Source organism: Dermacentor albipictus, chromosome 3 (genome assembly GCF_038994185.2).
Source record: "Dermacentor albipictus isolate Rhodes 1998 colony chromosome 3, USDA_Dalb.pri_finalv2, whole genome shotgun sequence".
Lineage (NCBI taxonomy): Eukaryota > Metazoa > Arthropoda > Arachnida > Ixodida > Ixodidae > Dermacentor > Dermacentor albipictus.
The window spans coordinates 116,748,279-116,761,868 of NC_091823.1; the positions used below are offsets into that span (position 1 = coordinate 116,748,279).

Sequence of the window (13,590 nt, forward strand, 5' to 3'; positions counted from 1 at the left end):
GGTCGCCGTTGCACCGACCATACACTAGCCTCACCCGGTGCCGGTCCGTCAGCCTATATCCGGAACACTGAACGCAGCAACCGATGGATGTGCTGTAGATGTTCGTCGAAGTGACGAAGATACTCCATCGGCAACGAAGACGCCGGAGGCTCTATTTTGGCGATATAGCTTCGACACGTCGCCACGTTGACGAAGCGTGCAAGCAATGAATGCACCGACGAAAGACCTGACGATGTGACGTACCAACCACCCGTCAGCGCGATACATCCGTGATCCGATGCCAAGACCTAACTTCAACGCAAAACGAAGAACCAAAGACCTCGACGTGCTTTTCCACGGCCACGCAATCACGGCCTTAGTGGACACAGCAGCCGAGTACTCTATGATTGTGTACTCATCGCCACCCAGTTGAAGAAAATTATTACACCCTGGGAATGTCCTCAAATCCGGACATCTAGAGGACACCTAATAACGCCAACTGCACTTTGCACGGGACGAATTACGGTTAATCACCGGACCTAGCCTGACACTTTCGTAATCCGCCAACAGGTTCTGAGACGTCATTCTCGGCATGGACTTCCTGAACCAACATGGTGTAATCATGAACCTGATGTCGAAGCCGATAATGCTGTCGGAAGACTACGCTATACCGCCGGAGAGCTGTCGTAGTCACCACGCTCCGAGTGTGCTCAAAGATAAAGTATGCATCCCGTCTCGCTCTACCATTGTTATTTCCGTCGGCACAAAAACACCCGCATACGTAGAAGGCGTCATCGAGGGCGATGAACGTTTAGTGCTCGATCATGAAATTTGCGTCGCAAGAGGAATCGCTCGACTGCATAAAGGAAAAGCGAAAGTGATGATGACCAACTTCAGCCAGGAGTTCAAGCACGTCAATAAGGCCACGACGATCGTATACCTCGAGGAAATTGAAGAAACCAGCAATGCATTTGTCCTCTCGGATTCCGCTTTATTTACCCCGACGAGCATAGTTCTCGAACCAGACTTCGACATAAATCCGAGTCTCCCTGCAAGCAAGCAGCAAAAGCTCAGAAATCTTCTCCGACGATACCAGGACTACTTTTAGATGTCATCAAGAATTTGACGCACACCTGTTGCAAAGCATCGCATTATAAACGACGAGTACGCTCGACCCCTCTGCCAGATCCCTTACGGAGTTTCGACGAGAAAACGTGAAGCTATAAGGCAACAAGTCGGCAACAAGTGGGCTAAATGCTGCGTGACGACGTAATCCAGCAGTCTAAAAGCCCGTGGGCATCTCCTGTAGTCTTGGTGAATGAAAAAGACGGAACCCTGCGTTTCTGCGTTGTTTGTCGTCGACTGAACAGGATCACGAAGGATGTATACTTCCTCCCACGGATAGACAACGCATTGCATCAGCCCTGCAACGCTAAACACTTCTCGCCGACTGATCTCAAGATTGGCTATTGGCAAATTGAAGTTGACGAGAGGGATCGTGAAGAGACCGCATTCCTCATGCCAGACAGCCTCTATGAGTTCAAAGACATGCCATGCGGACTGTGCTCGGCGCCTGCAATGTTCCAGCGCGTCATGAACACAGTGTTAGCAGGATTGAAGTAGCAGACCTGTATTGTTTACTGGAACACGTCGTGGTCTTCGCTTAAAATTTTGGCGATCACCTTACGCGGCTTGCGACAGTGCTAGAAGCCATCAAGTCATCAGGGCTCACTCTCAAGCCGGAAAAGTGCCGCTTCGCTTACGGCGAGCTTCTGTTCTTAGGACACATCATCAACAAAACAGGAGTCCGTCCTGACCCGCAGAAGGCAGCTGTCACTTCAATGTTCCAGCAGCCCATAGAGAAGAAAGCAGTACGTAGATTCCTTCGCACGTGTGCTTACGACAAGCGCTTTGTCAAAACATTTTCACATATCGCTGAGCCGCTGACACATCTAATTATGCCAGTCGGACAGTAACAAGAGGCGAGAGAAACTAAACCATTACTCAACTCGAGTGTCTAGGGGTTGTGTTCTCCGTACGAAGTTTAGTCCGTATCTGCACGGCCGTACCGCCGCGTAGTGACTGACCATAATTCACTCTTTTGGCTTGTTTGGCTGCGCCACCCGTCAGTCCAGGTGACCCGCTGGCATTGCGTCTTCAAGAGTACACCTTTCCCGTCCCCTACAAGAGCGTACAATGTCACATGGATCCTGACTGCCTATAGCACCTTCCTTTGCTGCGCATTAAGGCTGATGGTGATGACTTCGACCACTATCTAGTTTCTGTCGCAACTCTCTAGTTTCCACCCCTAAGTACCTTCAAGAGCGAGCAATGTTGTTATCTCACCATCAAATCCCTATGGGTAGCAGCGCGTGAGTCGGTGCGAAATACAGCGCTTTCTGTTCGTAATGGTTTAATGTACAAAAGAGTTTTCCGCTGGTGGCCCGCCATTGCTCCTTGTAGTGCCCGAAAACCTGTGCCCTGAGGTTCTTCGTTCGATGCACGACGATGTCACATCCGGGCACCTTGGCTTCGCACCCACACTGCACCGGCTTCGAAAGAGCTTTTGCTGGCCGGAATTCGTCAAAAGAATGATGCAGCATGTCGCCAGCTATGCTGTTTGTCAGGTTCACAAGCAAACAATGATGACTTGAGCAGGCTATCTGTAACCAATTAGTCCATAGACATCGGCCTTGGCAAAAGTATGCATCGGCTTGCTTGGTCCGGTTTTGAAGACTTCAGCTGGCCACCGGTAGCTGGATTATATTGTGCATTGGTTACCTAACTCGCTACATGGAACAGGGGGCACGTCCATCTGCCTCTGCAGCAGACTTCTTTTCCTTTTCGTTGCGTCATGGCGTACTACGTTACGGTACTCCCCTGGTTGTCATCAGTGACCGTGGTAGCCAATTAACGACCGACGTCATTGAAGGCCCTTTAGAGCTTTGTGGGTGTGCCTGTCGCCATAATGCTTCTTAGCACCTTCAAACCAACGGCCTCCCTGAGCGTAGGAATCGAACCCTTGCGAACATGCCACCATATATGCCACCGCTGGCCAAAACTTGGGACGCCGCCTTACCTTTTGTTATGTACGCTGCAATGCTGCCAAGCAAGAAGCTACTAGATATGCGCCCTTCTTTCTGCTGTACGCACACTTTCCACAAGGCCTTCTGGGGTGGCTTCCATAAATATTCAACAAAAAAAATGCGGCAGAGGCACTTAACACTGCTTACGTGTGGAAATTGGAAAGCATTGTGTTGTTTATAGAACTCGGAACGGCTCTGCTGAACCTTATTTTACTGTTCTGGTGTCAAGAGGACCCTTCAATCGCCGAACTTTGTGTGGTGCTGAAGAAGCACGCAGACTAGCGCATCTCGAACGTTGTCCTCACAAGGCCATAACAAGACTCGGTATGATCCCCCTCACCTTTCTCTGAGTGACTATGCTTGGTTGTGGATATGTGCTCGGAAAAAGCGACTGTACAGCAAATTTCGCACCACTCACTATTATACCACTCACTCGTTATACTCACTCGCTTGAATGATAGAAACTATCTTGTAGCAGAAGTGAAGGCAAGTAATCGGCGTTCACGCGCGACCCAATTCGTTCACATGGGGCGTCTCAAGCAGTAAAATTACAGGGCCCTTTAGTTCACTCAGCGACCATCGCCTGTCTCAGGGAAAGATGGCGCCGCACTGGACGACTGAGCTACAGGAAGAAGTACAGTGGGGCGCACGAACTGGGCTGTATTCCGCGGGGGGTGGTCCTTCGGTATGGCTTCTACTGCATCTTGTTTCATTGTGTAAATAAACATCTGACGTAACATCGTAAATATATGGCTATTTAATGTGGTGCACGTTATAACGACGACGGAACTTGTACTTCACCGAAGGAATGGTAATCCTTGGATTACGTGGCGATCATGAAGTCTGCCCAACGTCGCACAGTTTCTACGTATCGTAAGCTGCTAAGAGGAAAGTACTGGGCAAAGTAGGACGATCCCGGAGATGGCGAGCCGTAACTCGCCACCAAAAGCGCGAGCAATCACAAGGAGATAAGAGGAAATTGGACAGGGTGCATGTTCCAATTGTTTCGAAGAGCTGGCTGGCTTTGGAACGAGACAAGCTGTTAGAGCGCTGAACAGATGTGCTCGATGGCTTTCTTGCAAAGTTCGTGGGCGTTTTCGTACGTACCTGGCCTCTAACGCCTAAAGCGTGTAACTGGGTGGTGACGCCATCATGGAACGGTACAGCAAAGATGTAGTTTAAATTTCAGACAGAGTTTCATAAAATAATTTATACAGTTTATAACTGTAGTACCTAGAGGGAAGAGAGAGAGAGGGAGAAATTAATTTACAGAAAGGCAGAGAGGTCGGCCTGAGCTATAACTTGCTGTGGCATGTTACTCTACACTGGGGAAAAGGGACGGGGAGGGAAAGGGCTGATGAATAATGATGGTGTAAGGAAGAGATGCGTATATACAAATTCCCAGAGTTCTGACATCTCTAAAGCCGTGCGTCCAGCCCAGTGGCTTGGAGAAAAGCTATAGCGGCACTTGTTACCAGGGCTGCGCTGTTTGCATTAGGCCAAGGACCTAAAAGAAACTCGTCTGATAGCAGTCTCTGATGGATCGTTGCAATGGCAGACAAGTTTCTGTCGTCCTTGCGCGGAGGCGGGACATACGAAAAATATATGTTCAAGTGTTCCTGGCACCTCACAGTATTCACAGTTTGGGCTAGTATCACTGGCACCTATCCGATGTCCATGACGGTTGGTGAATGCTACACCAAGGCGAATCCGGTGCACCATGCTCGTGTGGCTTCTTTTGAACTTGTGAGGCATACGAAATTTCATTTCTTGGTACCATTTGTGTAATCGCTTGTGTCGTCGATCTGCTGGGGCCCAGTGTTCCAATGTACGGTTGCGTATTACGCGACGAAGTAGGGCGTTTGTGTCTGTTCGTGAGAACGGAATGCGTACTTCACAAGCATTATCTAAAGCAGTTTTCGCTTCAGCGTCTGCCTGTTCGTTCCCAATCACGCCCCAGTGTGAGGGTATCCATCGAAAGGTGACATTGTGGCCATATCTAGTAGCGTGTTCGAGAGGCTCTGTAATTTCTATAGCCATGGAATAAAACTGGCCCCGACTGAGGACACAGTCAATCGTTTGAAGAGCTAGCTCGCAATCGCAGAATGTCGTGCATGCGTGAGGAGGCTCCTCAGAGAGAAATCGAAATGCCTCCCGGATAGCAACAAGTTCTGCGGCAGTTGATGTTGAGCTATGGTCTAGTTTCAACCGCCGAGCGATAATCATATGTTGAATGACAAAGGCTGCAGTGGAGGCATATGGCGTGACAGAGCTATCGGTATACACATGTACAGCATCTCCGTACTCTGCAGAAATCTGCAACAGGGTCAGTTGCCCGAGGTCAATAGATGCAACGAATGACTTTTTAGTAATTCCAGGGATCTGCAATGTAACGACAGGTTTAGGCAGAACCCACTGGGGTATTCTCGGAATACAGGCGGGATAAAATCCTGATGGCAGAACACTCTGATGGCGCCATATAGTCTTTGAAAAGCTGGAACCTGGTTGGGTGGCAGGGAGCGATGACAGAGGATGGTGCATGTGTCGGGTCAATGCCCGCCGTGGTTGCTCAGTGGCTATTGCTTTAGGCTGCTGAGCACGAGGTCACGGGATCGAATCCCGGCCACGGCGGCCGCATTTCGATGGGGGCGAAATGCGAAAACACCCGTGTACTTAGTTTTAGGTGCACGCTAAAGAACCCCAGGTGGTCGAAATTTCCGGAGTCCCCCACTACGGCGTGCCTCATAATCAGAAAGTGGTTTTGGCACGTAAAACCCCATAATTAATTTTTTTTTGTGTCGGGTCATCACGCGAAGGTACATTCGAAGAGGCTCGCAGAGCAAGTATACACCAATAGGATAAGTACGAGCTTCCGCTATTGTTGCATTGGTTGACATGCATCGTGGGAGGCCCAAACATGTGCGCAATGCTGAGCTTGAATGCTCTCCAACGAGCGCACATTGCTAAGTCCCATGCTTGAGAGCGCCGGCATGCTGTACCGTATATACCTTACGAATAGTGCTTCGTACAATTGGAGTAATGACGACTCCGAGGGGCCCCATCTTGTTCCTGCAACGACGCGAATGACGTGAACAAAACTCTTCAGCTTTGACTTCATTGCGGCGACGTGTCTTGACCAAGGTAATCCCCGGTCTATGACTAAGCCAAGGAATCTGTGGTGTGTAACCGTAGGTATCGCTGCTCCATTAACGGTTATCGGATACCTGGTCATTTGTTTTCGCGTGAATGTAATCACGGAACATTTTTCTGTTGAGAGTTGGAGGCCTTGACGCCGCAGATACTTAGCTGTGATTGCCACTGCACGTTGAAGCCTGTACGCCTTTGTGGACGGGTGGCTCCAGATGTCCATATGCATATGTCGTCCGCATATGCGCTAATCTTCACCGTGCTAGAAAGTTCGGATGCAAGGCCAATCACTGCAACATTTGAAAGAGTTGGACTGAGAACTCCCCCTTGCGCAACACCTCGATGTATATGGTACTGTCTGGTGTCGCCATCACTTGTCAACATATACACTGTGCGGCCACTGAGGTAGCTAACAATCCATGCATATAGCCGGCCACCGACGTCTAAATCTTCCAGTGCATCAAGGATTACATAATGGAGTACACTGTCGTATGCACCCTTAATATCCAGGAAAACAGCTCCAACTAACCGGCGGCGACTTCTTTCCTGTTCAACAGTGGATACCAAGCCGATAACACCGTCAATGAAAGAACGGTCTCTTCTAAATCCATGCATAAAACCAGGAAAGCAATTATTTCTCTCTAGAAACCATTCCAGGCTTGCCAAGACCATTCTTTCCATTAATTTGCCGACGCAAATGGCTAAGGCAGTCGGTCTGTAGGAGGAAAGGTCGTTATGGCACTTCCCCGGTTTAAGCAGCGCTACAACGCGACTGCATTTTCAACTATCTGGAACATTTCCTGTCTCCCACGTCGTACTATAAAAATATAGAAGAAACGTCGTGATTGTGTGCCAAGATGTCAGAGTGCAGCGCACGTGATTCCGTCTGGTCCTGGTGCCGATGAGCGTCGAGAAACCGAAATCGCAGCGTCAAGCTCTTGCATCGTAAATGGTACTTCCAGTCGTTCATCAGGTGATGTGGGCGCAATGGTGGCAAGGGATGAAGTCACTGCATTAGAGGCGTCCACAATTAGTTTAGTGTAGTCCTCTGCTACCTCCAATTCTGTCTGGCGTTGATGTAAAGCCACCGCACTTAATGGGTGTCTTTGTTGTGGAGTTGCCTGGAGCCTTCGTATGACCCGCCAGATCTCAGAGGCTATCTTGGATCTAGGGACCCGCAGAATGTCCTCCAACGCTGTCTGTCAAGCTTCTCTAGATGTCGAAGAACGTGTCGTTGAGCTCGGCGACTGCTCGAAAGATCTGACGGTGACATTGTTCTTCTGTATCGCCATTCCGCGCAGCGATGGATTGCGCGAAGGGCCTCATACGTTATGTCGACCGATGATCTGTGCCTCGGTATGCTGACTCCTCAGGTTTTGTACCGCAGGGTAGAGGCAATGATGTCCTCTATTTCAAATGGAGATGTCATACTCTGACAGGCGGTGTTGACAAAGGTCTTAAATAAAAATCCAGTCTGTTTCACGAATGCAACGTGAGGCTGAACGGCGAAACCAGCTAAAGTGAACGTAAGTGGAGAGGTGGTCACTATCATGAGTCTCTAGATCCGTCGGCCAGCGTGCTGAAGACAGAAGGCTCCTTGATACAAACGTTAGGTTAAGACAGCTGCTGTAAGACGTGCCACGAGTAAATGTAGGAGACCCGTCATTGAGCCCATGTAGGCCCTGACTACACATGAAGTCGGCCAAATATTTGCCACGAGAATTCATCGAAGTGCTACCCCACAGCGGATGGTGCGCGTTAAAGTCAACAATCACAATATGAGGACCTTGCGATGCTTGCAGCAGAGACATAAGGTGTGATCGATCGATCCTCGCTCTTGGGTGGATGTATCCTCCAATCACTGTTACCGTGCGACATCTGTGTTTTATGGTAAGGCAAACGCAATCATTAGTAGTTTGCGATGGGGCGTCGTGCCTGAAATACACCAGATCGTGATGTATACAAACTAACACTTTGCTTGAGGCTTGGTCTTTACGAGACCACATCTGGACATCCAGAAATACGGAAAGGATCTATATTAGGTTGGCAGATACCAATAACTGGAAATTGGTACTTAAATACCCGCTGTCAGAAATCCCACAAACGACTACGTAGACCTCGAGCATCTCAGTGCATAACAATCGATTGACGCATCCCTTTTTCAAAAATCATCGCCATGCTTGCTTAGTGAAGAACCACTAGCAGTGGTTCCAACACTTCAAGTAGCTGCACTGGCAGCCTTGGCAGCCGGCGTATTTAGGCCGGAAAGAATCCTGCGCATGGAGTCCATCAAATGTTTCAACATTCTCGTGACGTCAATGTCATCCATCTTTTCATTTTTTTCATTGCGTGTAGGAGCGGTGCATAAGGGTGTTACAGAAGGCCTTGATGTTAACGAGGGCCACTGAGTCTCCGATGTGTTTGGGGCCGATGATGAATCGCCTTGTACTTTCGTAGCATACAATGGCTGTGAGGCACGTGCCTCTTCATTCCTGAGACGAGGAGGGGGTGGATGCTGAACTTGAGCTGGCTTTCCTTCTACGTGAGGAAGGCTGCGGTCCCGTTGATGTCGGCGTCGTGACCAGCGTCTGCGGTGGCGGATAGCTCTTGCCGTTTCGCTGTGCGTGGAATTATCTCTACCCATCTGCTTCAGAATACCCATTTCCTTCCTAATCTTTGGGGACTCTTTTGACGTTGCGTCGTGGGCACCAGAGCAAATCGGACACTTCGCAGCAACGTTGCAATTGCTGTCTCCGTGAGGTCCACCACATCGTTTGCATGTAACTGCACCCTTGCAAACTGCACTGACATGCCCAAGTTTCATACGCTTCTGACATTGTAAAAGCCTCGGCACGTCAGGACGTGCCGGATGCCTCACATATTCAACCTTGACGTGTGTTTGCAAAGTTTCAGACTGGAGCACTAATTTCACACATCGGGATCGTCCAAAACGGTGCAAGCTGAGTACAGGAGCCGACGACGATAGTAGTTTCACCAGGTCAGTGTCTGTAATATCAATGTCTACGTCGTAGATGACACCTGTCGTTGCTTCCTTCCGTATGTGCGGAATGCGCGAACAGGGACGCTTTCCAACTGAGTGAGGCTTTTCAGTGTCTCCAGTATTGTCGGTGTTTTGAATTCCACCGAGAGGATGTTCTTTCGAGTGTTTAAAAAGTATTTCTTCTATTTGACCAAGGGCAGTTCGTTCGAAATATTCCGACAGGCTCTGCCTGTTCAGTGAGTTGAGGTTGTCTGTTGTCGTTGTATGACTGCTTGCCACTTGCCTTTCTCGTCGCCTGGCGACTGGTCGGTGATGTTCTTCGTATCTTTCTCTTCAGACGTCGGCTTGACACCACGGTAAAATCGCTGTCCGAGCCCATATCATCAGTAGAGGAGCCATCACATGACCCAATCGGGACCATGCTGGGGTCGAAGCGGTCACTCACGTCACCTGGATAAAGAACTGGCCGTTCAGGACTCTATTGCTGGGCAAGGTTTGGGTCCCCCATTGCAGAGGACGACGTGCCCCAGTTTTCTTGTCACTGATTGCTGAGATCACGGAAATTAAAGTAGAAAATGCAGAGAGCTCGACGCCGAAGCTGCTCGCTACGATCACTTCTTCTTCCTTCCCTGGAGGGAAGTATTGCACCACCGTCTATGAGAGTTTTCGAAAGAGCGGTGTGCCCTCATGGGAATAACAATATATGGCTCTGCAAGGTTTGTGTTGGCAGGTGTTGTGCGTGGCTTCGTCTACAGGCATGAACATGGCTACACAGACAACGCGTCCTAAAAATATATTTTTCACAAAAGGTTTTATTCACCTCTATTAAAACTTTCAATGAAGTGTACTCACCTACAGTGCATAATCAAGCGAAGAAAATCGTGAACAGATGACAAACTGTTCTAAAAAAAAAGTGAATCTTGTCTGTCCTCTAACTTTAGCGGCCTGCTGATACTTTTTACGTGTCATATAAGTGTATATCCAACCACAAGCCCTCATAATGAAACAAAGCGCGTTTTCCTGTAATAATAAAGGTACAGGGAACTATTTCCGTGCTGTTTTAGTAAAAGAATGCATAATGGGACATACGCAATGGTGATAGCCAGGCACGTCTTCAAAGCGTCTTGGCTATCCGAGCACGATGCCAATCCGAAGTCATCATATGCGGTTATTCCCATGCATATTCACCGCCAGCTTTCCTTCTATCGGTCGAAAAAAAATTGGCAGTGGCTTAACTCAGCTATACCAGGATATATGTAGCGAAAGCTAAGGCACAGCATGGTTAGCCTTGGTTAATTTTGATTTCAAGTCCAGGTTAGTCTGGTTGTCTAGCTATGTTGCCGCGTTTAGCCAGTCGTTCGGCACGCTGTTCGTCTGTTTCCTGGGCGATTCGTTTCCTCTTCATCTCGCTCCGATGTCAATTCCAGGCCTCCTCCTGCTTATCAGAATTGTCGCCGTCCATACTGCCACCTCAACTGTGGTTGCGGCGCACGCGAGCTCCCCTTTTCAATCCTCCGACATGTTATCATGAATGCGACGCAGCTGGCGAAGCGAGCGGAGGCGAACGCAACGACGAAGAACGCGGAGTGACGTCATGTGTCTCCTCGGAGCACGGCCGCGGTGAAATCGCAAGTTCGCGGCCAGTAAAGCTTTCGGTTTAATATATCGAGACACTCTATGCAATAACTACTGGAGGGCACTGTGGCGCAAAGCGGCTCATGCAACATGGGAGGGATGGACAGTACATGTATTCGTCCTTTTGTCCTCTTTGTCTTCACATGACTTTGCGAACTCACCATTTTCGATTAAGTACGGGGCTATAAACAATTCAATCGACATTGTTGAAACTGTCATACACATGAATTTGAACACACGACCTCTAGCACACAAGACTGCTGCTGAAACCATTACGCCATGGTCGCATGCGATTACAAGCGGCATAGAAAACTTTTTCTCGCGTACAAGCGAGCGCGTTTCAATCCGCAGAGGCACAAGAAAGTGACGCATAAGAAACAGCGCGAGGGCAACACGAGGCTACGAACACCACTGAAAAAAATTAGAAAATAGTCTCTCCCTCTCTCTCTCTAATATATATATATATATATATATATATATATATATATATATATATATATATATATATATATATATATATATATATATATATATATATATATATATATATATGTATGATTCGCAAGGGACAGGCAGATTATGGAACCTAGAGTGATTCCCTTGCAAGGTTCTCATGTTCAGGACTCGAAATTTTTCGGACCTCAGGTTGCTCAGAAACATGGTCGCCGTCCTATTTGATGGCATGCTCTTGATGTACTCGTGCATTCTCCTGCCGCAGTCCGTGTTAAGGAAGTGCCTCAACAATGTCTCGTGAAAGACCTTTTCGAGGGCTCTCAGAACAGAATCACCCAGAGCAATAAGCTCCAGTTTACATAGGTGAGCAGGACCATCCTCGGAAGAGTGGGCTACGTAGGTGGTCTGCAGAATCGTGAAGAGGGCGCTAGGATCCTCCTGCACCTGAGGGAAGCCATTAGCGCTGCACCGATCCCATGGAACAACAGCTCTAACATACTTGAGGAAAGAGGGAGGAATGACCCAGGGACCCAGGGAAGGCCTCTGGAAAGGACCTAGACGTGAGGTCCATTGAATTCGCAATAATGCTGCCATTATAACGTGGATGCTCACTCGTTAGTGCCTATTGCCATCATATAATGGCGCTGTTCCTGTTTTCTCCCATTGGATCCTCCCGTAAAAACCGATGGCTTAGCCACTGCCACGCAGTCGCGTTGTAACTGACATAAAAAAAGCTAGAAAGGTATTGCTCTGGCATGCTTAGGAACATTCAGCGCAAGAAATATGCGGTAGGTGGTGCGGCAGTAATTTGTGTTCCAGCAATCCCTTATCGTCACGCCATGCCTAGTAGCATCAGGCATTTCAACAGACTTTCTTCATTGTGTAAGTAACCTTTGCACTTACTTGGTGCCATAGCTATGCCATAGAAGTCCCCCATGGATTGTCGAGCTCCTCCTGCTAGAAGTAGAAATGAAAAGATTTCGCATAAGGAAACCATTTTATAAATAAATAACGAAATGATCTTGCTTATAGGGATTTCAGAGAAAAGTGAATAACTAAATAGCACTCGTAATCGTCCCTGAAGGATGTCACGTGACTTAGAATGATTGATGAATTGGTATACTTACACGTCAACTTGCAATGTGTCGTGTTAGCTCAAGCAAGATTGCATTATATAAATTTCAATATTCTGTTTGCGGCATGTGTACAAGTGTGGAATTGAAGCGAAGCAGCGTGAGGCAGAAGTGCTGCGCTTAGCACTAAATCAAGAAATATCACCCTAAATTTTGTTTGGATGCATAGTTATTAAAATGCAGCACTCATACGTGGTAAATACGCAGTCGTTAAATTGAAGTTGTGCAGTTTTACGTGCCAAAACCGCCATATCATTATCAGGCACACCATAGTGGAGGACTCCGGAAATTTGAACTACCTGGGGTTCCTTCACGTGCAGCTAAATCTAAGTACACTGGTGTTTTCGCTTTGCGTCCCCATAAACATGCGGCCGCCATGGCCGGGATTCCAGCCCGCAGCCTCGTGCTTAGCAGCCCATCGCCATTGACACTAAGCAACTACGGCGGGTTATTCCATTGTGTTTCGCTCAATCTATTTAGGACTTATTTTTAAAAATTTATTTTAGGGATAGGAGTTCTCTTAATGGATCTGTTCTCTTTAGAAAACTGCTCAAGTGCCCAATGGAGACATGGTAAGTAAGGAGAATACTTAGAAACACACTTGGTGAACCTTGCCTTGAAAAGTTTAAGCAAAAAACAGTTGTCTACATGCACAGCAGCTGACCCTGAAGGTCAGCTGGTGTGCATATTAGGTATATTAATATAACACTCAGTTGGCATGAAATTATTATCTGCCTGTTCCCGTAATAAAGTTCATGTGGCAGAGTATTGCGTCTGCTACATTTAAGGATCAGCTGGTGTGTATGCAGACAAGCGCTTTTTTTAGATTTATTTATTTAAAAAGATCTCCTGTGTTAGAAGCTAAAGCTGTTTTGCCGGTGAAAACAAATTTTCTGAAGATAGGGAAATAACCTGTGTGAGAAATCAAAACGACCAAGCATATAGGTAAAGATGTTGCTATATTATATTCTTATAAATGATTTCCTACATATATCAAGATGCACACTTGAAGCCGAGCAGCAGTGAAGTCATGTCCTTAGTACAAAAACTAAAGTTAGCTTCACGCTGCAATGTAACTTGGCTGTGGAGCATCGATATAGTGTCCAGATCGCACACTAAGGGTTTTTGATTGGTTTGAACGAAATTATTGGTGACG

General features: G+C 47.8%; 1 long non-coding RNA gene across 1 annotated transcript in view; it reads right to left on the reverse strand.

The window, feature by feature from the left end:
- The window catches only part of LOC135915625 (uncharacterized), a 48,334-nt gene that overhangs the window by 5,734 nt on the left and 29,010 nt on the right, over positions 1 to 13,590 (reverse strand). The window contains exon 2 of the long non-coding RNA XR_010568693.2: positions 12,205 to 12,258. This is a non-coding gene — a long non-coding RNA (uncharacterized lncRNA). The remainder of the gene's footprint in view (positions 1 to 12,204; positions 12,259 to 13,590) is intronic.